Below are 6,046 nucleotides of genomic sequence, written 5' to 3'. Positions count from 1 at the left end.
TTTTTTTCATGTCTCCAACATGCACCATCTGAGATGCGCACACATCTGAATGTGTGTGATGTTGACCCGTGCTTCGGACACCACTGGAGGGTGTGGGCGGTACATTCAGATTTCAGGGAAGGGCATGAGGACATCGGGGTTCTGTTAGGTGCCAAAGGTAGAAAGGTACCCATGGGCTTTCTGGAGACTAGAATCTGAGGGTTTCTTACCTGGGTGTACAGTGGTGGGATCATGGGGGGGGCCTAGGGTATGACCCCAAGATGGCAGTCTCTGGAGAGACACATGCCAATCGTACTGCAGACACGACTAGAGTCATGGGTACCACTAGGTACGGTCAGCTTCCACGAGTCTAGCACTTGGTGATACCTAGCTGTTTTCTTCCTTTTTACTTTTTTTCCCCAGTCCTGGGGCTTCAACTCAGGGTTGGGGCCCTGTCCCTGAGCTTCTTTTTGCTCAAGGCGAGCACTCCTACCACTGAAGCCACAGCACCACCTCTGTTTTTTTGTGTATGGGGTACTGAGGAATTGAACCCAGGCCTTCATGCATGCTAGGCAAGCACTGTACCACTGAGCCACCGTCCCAGCCCTGTCATACTATCTTTGTGGGAGGGGGTCGGACACGGGGGGGTGGGGGGAGTCATGGGGCTTGAACTCTGGACTTGGGTACTGTCTCTCAGCTCTTCAACTCAAGGCGAGCGCTCTACTGCTTGAGCTACAGCGCCACTTCCAGTTTTCTGGTGATTAATTGGAGATAAGAGTCTCTTGGACTTGGCTGCCCAGGCTGGCTTTGAACCTCGATCCTCAGATCTCAGCCTCCTGAGTAGCTAGAATTACAGGTGTGAGCCACTGGTGCCCGGCTTGTCTTACTGTCTTATACTGGCACTTTCACCTACAACTCTGTTTCCATTGGGCAGCTATACCTATGGAAGTTTCTTATTGATGAGCCTCAAGCATGCTGGTCCCAGTGTGGGGTCCACCCAGCTTTGTCTAGCTGTTCTTGCCACATGTCTTTAGAGAACCTATGTAACACACCTGAGTGTACCTGTTCCACATTCCTGAGATGTGCACGTATACCAGAGGTATATGATGGAAAAGGGGGATGCCTTCCCTATCTCACAACTATGTGCATCTATACCATACACTTAAAGATCATCTACATGTGGTGTATTTATTTCACACTTTGCAGGAAGACCTGAGCTGTTTGACATGGTCCGGACTACGGGAGCAAATTCAGAATGGCCTGAGTCAAGGATTCCAGCCGTGGAGGCATGGACTCGAGTTCTGTGATTTGTAGGGTAGGGTCTTCTCTGTGATCTGGAATGCCAGGAGGACACGGGGCTCAGGGGTGTGGGAAGGCAGTGCCTACCCAAAGGCAAGCAGGTTCCCAGATGTTCCCAAGTTGTCCCAAAAAGACCTGGCATCCAGGAAGGGCCGCCAGTGCCTTCCCGAAAGCAGGGTGTCTGGGGTCTAGCAGCCAGAACAAGGAAAACAGCTTCAGGTGTCGGATAACAAGAGTGCTGAACTGGAGCTACTGCCACGGTCAGTGCAGCCACACAGACCTGCCCTCACTGAAGAATGGCTGGGGTAAGTTGTCTGTGTGTCCGCTGCAGCTTTTGTCCTGTTGTTTAGAACTGCATAGGGTGGAGTAAGGATGGGTGGAGCTGGTTAGGGATTGTGGATAGCCGGTGGTAGTGTCCACAGGACCCAGCGTTGCTCCAGAATGCTCTGTAATGCACTGATCCTGTATCACAAGGGGGAAGACATTTTTATTTATTTATTTTTTTTTGGGTCCGGTTGTGGGGTCTGAACTCTGGGCCTGGGCGCTGTCCCTCAGCTCTTCAGCTCAAGGCTAGTGCTCTACCACTTGAGCCACAGCACCACTTCTAGCTTTTTTCTTTCTGCTTATGTGGTGCTGAAGAATGGAACCCAGGGCCTCATGCATGGGAGGTAAGCACTCTACCACTGAGCCACCTTCCCAGCCCCAGGAAGACATTTTTAAAACGTTCTCATGACAAGCCAGTGAAATTCCCTCTGGAGACTCAAAAAAGATCTTCCTTTCATTTGGGGGCAACCTGATCTCTTCTCAGTTTTACTTAATGTCCGCATATAGAATTAGAGAGGAACCAACTTCCTCCTTCCACACGTCTGTACCCAGACATACCTGACCTCTAATCAAGCACAATTGCTAGGGATTATTTCTTGATTCTCTTGCATTTTATCTGATGCCTATGTGTCTCCTTCACTGATGTGTAGGCAAGTAAATCACGAAGTCTTTGGAAGAACTTAGGCTGGGATTCCAAGGAGGGGATCTCTTGGCATCTTAGATGAGGATACCACATCCATTCAAAACAGAATGGGCTTCTAGAAAAAAATGACAAAATGGTGCATAATTTAGGAATTAGACACAAAACATCTGGAAAGGTTAATGCAGAGGAAAATTACAAGGAACACATTTTCAAAAGGAAAAAGAAAACTCCCAGAGCTCCGTGTGAGGTTGGTTTGGAAAGTGCCAGCTCTGTCCCAGAAGAAGAGACCTCAAGATGGCAGCAGAGGTCCATCCAGGAGACCAAGACGGGCGGAAGGGCTTCCCTAGGTCTGGTCTGGGAGCCAGGCTCAGGCTGCGTGGGGAAACCGTGTTGTGTGCAGGCTCAGGTAACCTAAGTACACAAGTACACTACCCACTGTTCCTCCGTCTAGGGATTGGGAAGAAAGTGACCCTCCACAGACCAGGCAGTCAGGGCCCAGGGGCATTGCCAGAGGGAGCAGATGGAGATGGAAGGAGGGAGGTGAGGGGCAGGGCTGGCCACAGGAGCAGGGCAAGAACAGCCCTGATGAGCCCGAGATGAGGTGATGTCAAAGGTCAGGCTGGAGGAGGACGCTGACATCTCCGTCCTGTGCCCAGGCAACCTGGACCCTACCCTGGGTGAGGTGTGGAATCCACCAGGGCAGTGTCCGGCAGGAGAACTCGGAGACAGCACACGGCCGGTGGCCATGGCTGGGGTCCCCACGGGGCAGCCACCCAGCTGGGGTCCTGGGTATTGGTTTGGGTCTGCAAGGCTGGGGCTCTCAGACAAGGATGGAGGGTGGAGGGTGGAGGGTGGAGGATGAAGGGTGGAGGGTGGACAGTGGGGGTGGAGGGTGGACTGGGGGGTGGGGACGGGGGCGGGGCTCAGGATGGATGATTCGCAGCCACCAGCAGCTCGGGCCTCCGTCGGCCCCCGGGTTCTGGAGAGTGGGGAGGAGGGCGGGGCAGGGGCAGAGCTTGGCTGCCACCGGCTCGGGGTCCGGCGGGCGGGGCGGGGTGGGGCGGGGCGGGCGGGGCGGGGCGGGGCGGGGCGGGGCGGGGTGGGGCGGGGCGGGCGGGGCGGGGCGGGGCGGGCGGGGCGGGGCGGGGGCAGAGCTTGGCCTCCACCGGCTCGGGGTCCGGCGGGCGGGGCGGGGCGGGCGGGGCGGGCGGGGCGGGGCGGGCGGGGCGGGCGGGGCGGGGCGGGGCGGGGGCAGAGCTTGGCCTCCACCGGCTCGGGGTCGGCGGGCGGGGCGGGGCGGGCGGGGCGGGGCGGGGCGGGGGCAGAGCTTGGCCGCCACCAGCTCGGGGTCCGGTGGGCGGGGCGGGGCGGGCGGGGCGGGCGGGGCGGGCGAGGCGGCCCGGGAGGACCTCAGCAGCCCGGCGGAGCGGGCGCCCGCGGGCGGACGGCGAGGCGAGGACAGTGGCGCCCGGTAAGGGGGAGGCCCAGCCGGGCCGCGGCGGCTGGAGGTACGCGCGTCGAGGAGCCGGGCGGTCGGGAGGGGGGGCGCGGGGCCGCTGCCCGACCCGACCCGACCCGCGCCCCAACCCCGGGGCGCGTCCCGGTGACCTCCCCACCCCGCACAGACCCTGACCCCGGGGCGCCTCCCCATGACCTCCCCACCCCGCACAGACCCTGACCCTGACCCCGGGGCGCGTCCCGGTGACCTCCCCACCCCGCACAGACCCTGACCCCGGGGCGCCTCCCCATGACCTCCCCACCCCGCACAGACCCTGACCCCGGGGCGCCTCCCCGTGACCTCCCCACCCCGCACAGACCCTGACCCTGACCCCGGGGCGCGTCCCGGTGACCTCCCCACCCCGCACAGACCCTGACCCTGACCCCGGGGCGCGTCCCGGTGACCTCCCCCCCCCCCCTCGAACAGACCCTGACCCTGACCCCGGGGCACGTCCCGGTGACCTCCCCACCCCGCAGAGACCCTGACCCCGGGGCGCGTCCCGGTGACCTCCCCACCCCGCGCAGCCTGGACCCCCGCAGAGACCTCTGTTTCCTGCCCACCGGGGACCCCACACGGCAGGGGAGAGGCGGCCGAGCCTTCCACAGCGACATGACCAGCCACCGGGAGGTGAGTGTGCGCACGGGAGTGTGACCAGCCACCGGGAGGTGAGTGCGCACGGGAGTGTGTGACCAGTCACCAGGAGGTGAGTGTGCGCACGGGCCTGTGTGACCAGCCACCGGGAGGTGAGTGCGCACGGGAGTGTGTGTGCAGCCACCGGGAGGTGAGTGTGCGCACGGGAGTGTGTGTGCAGCCACCGGGTGGTGAGTATGCGCACGGGTGTGTGTGCAGCCACCGGGAGGTGAGTGTGCGCACGGGAGTGTGTGTGCAGCCACCGGGAGGTGAGTGTGTGCACGGGCGCGTGTCCAGCCAGGTCCCGGCCTCCATCTCCTCCCCAGCAGGCCCGACCCCGGCTAAGCCTCGGTCACCCTCTGAACAGAGGGCGCTGGGAAGTGGCCACGCCGGGCCTGGTGGGCGGCCGGTCATTTCTGCTTCTCCTTGGTGGAAACTCAGTGATGCTGGCTTTTAGAAACGACCAGAGCAGAAGAGCGCGAAGGCCGCTCATTCCACTGGGTTCGGGCCGGCTCGGACACGGGTGCAGGGGCATGTGCTGCTTAGCCTTGTCTTCTACAGTGAGCAGCTATTCTTTGGATTTTTAGAAAAGTTCAAATTTTAGAGAGAAATGAGGTCAGCTCACTGCTCAGTGTGTGACCCCAGCAGCCTGACTGTGCGCCACAGCGATTACCTATGAGGAAGACTCAGTGTGTGTGACCCCAGCAGCCTGACTGTGCGCCACAGGGATTACCTATGAGGAAGACTCAGTGTGTGTGACCCCCCCCCAGCAGCCTGACTGTGCGCCACAGCGATTACCTATGAGGAAGACTCAGTGTGTGTGACCCCCCCAAGCAGCCTGACTGTGCGTCACAGCGATTACCTATGAGGAAGACTCAGTGTGTGTGACCCCAGCAGCCTGACTGTGCGCCACAGCGATTACCTATGAGGAAGACTCAGTGTGTGTGACCCCCCCCAGCAGCCTGACTGTGCGCCACAGCGATTACCTATGAGGAAGACTCAGTGTGTGACCCCCCCCCAGCAGCCTGACTGTGCGCCACAGCGATTACCTATGAGGAAGACTCAGTGTGTGTGACCCCAGAGCAGCCTGACTGTGCGCCACAGCGATTACCTATGAGAAAGACAGTGTGTGTGACCCCAGCAGCCTGACTGTGCGCCACAGCGATTACCTATGAGGAAGACTCAGTGTGTGTGACCCCCCCCCAGCAGCCTGACTGTGCGCCACAGCGATTACCTATGAGGAAGACTCAGTGTGTGTGACCCCAGCAGCCTGACTGTGCGCCACAGCGATTACCTATGAGGAAGACTCAGTGTGTGTGACCCCCCCCAGCAGCCTGACTGTGTGCCACAGCGATTACCTATGAGGAAGACTCAGTGTGTGTGACCCCAGAGCAGCCTGACTGTGCGCCACAGCGATTACCTATGAGGAAGACTCAGTGTGTGTGACCCCAGCAGCCTGACTGTGTGCCACAGCGATTACCTATGAGGAAGACTCAGTGTGTGTGACCCCAGAGCAGCCTGACTGTGCGCCACAGCGATTACCTATGAGAAAGACAGTGTGTGTGACCCCAGCAGCCTGACTGTGCGCCACAGCGATTACCTATGAGGAAGACTCAGTGTGTGTGACCCCCCCAAGCAGCCTGACTGTGCGCCACAGGGATTACCTATGAGGA

General features: G+C 60.0%; 1 protein-coding gene across 1 annotated transcript in view; it reads left to right on the top strand.

Annotated features, from left to right (window-relative positions):
- The first annotated feature begins 3,691 nt into the window (after nt 1–3,691).
- The window catches only part of Ahrr (aryl-hydrocarbon receptor repressor), an 89,525-nt gene continuing 87,170 nt past the window's right edge, over nt 3,692–6,046 (top strand). The window contains exons 1-2 of the mRNA XM_042695258.1: nt 3,692–3,753; nt 4,220–4,370. The gene's annotated coding sequence lies outside the window, so the exon portion shown is untranslated. The remainder of the gene's footprint in view (nt 3,754–4,219; nt 4,371–6,046) is intronic.

Source organism: Dipodomys spectabilis, unplaced genomic scaffold (assembly GCF_019054845.1).
Source record: "Dipodomys spectabilis isolate Male_0828 unplaced genomic scaffold, ASM1905484v1 ptg000179l, whole genome shotgun sequence".
In the NCBI taxonomy this organism is placed as follows: domain Eukaryota; kingdom Metazoa; phylum Chordata; class Mammalia; order Rodentia; family Heteromyidae; genus Dipodomys; species Dipodomys spectabilis.
Note: the sequence above shows the minus strand (reverse complement) of the source record. Positions and strands in the feature narration are given on the sequence as shown.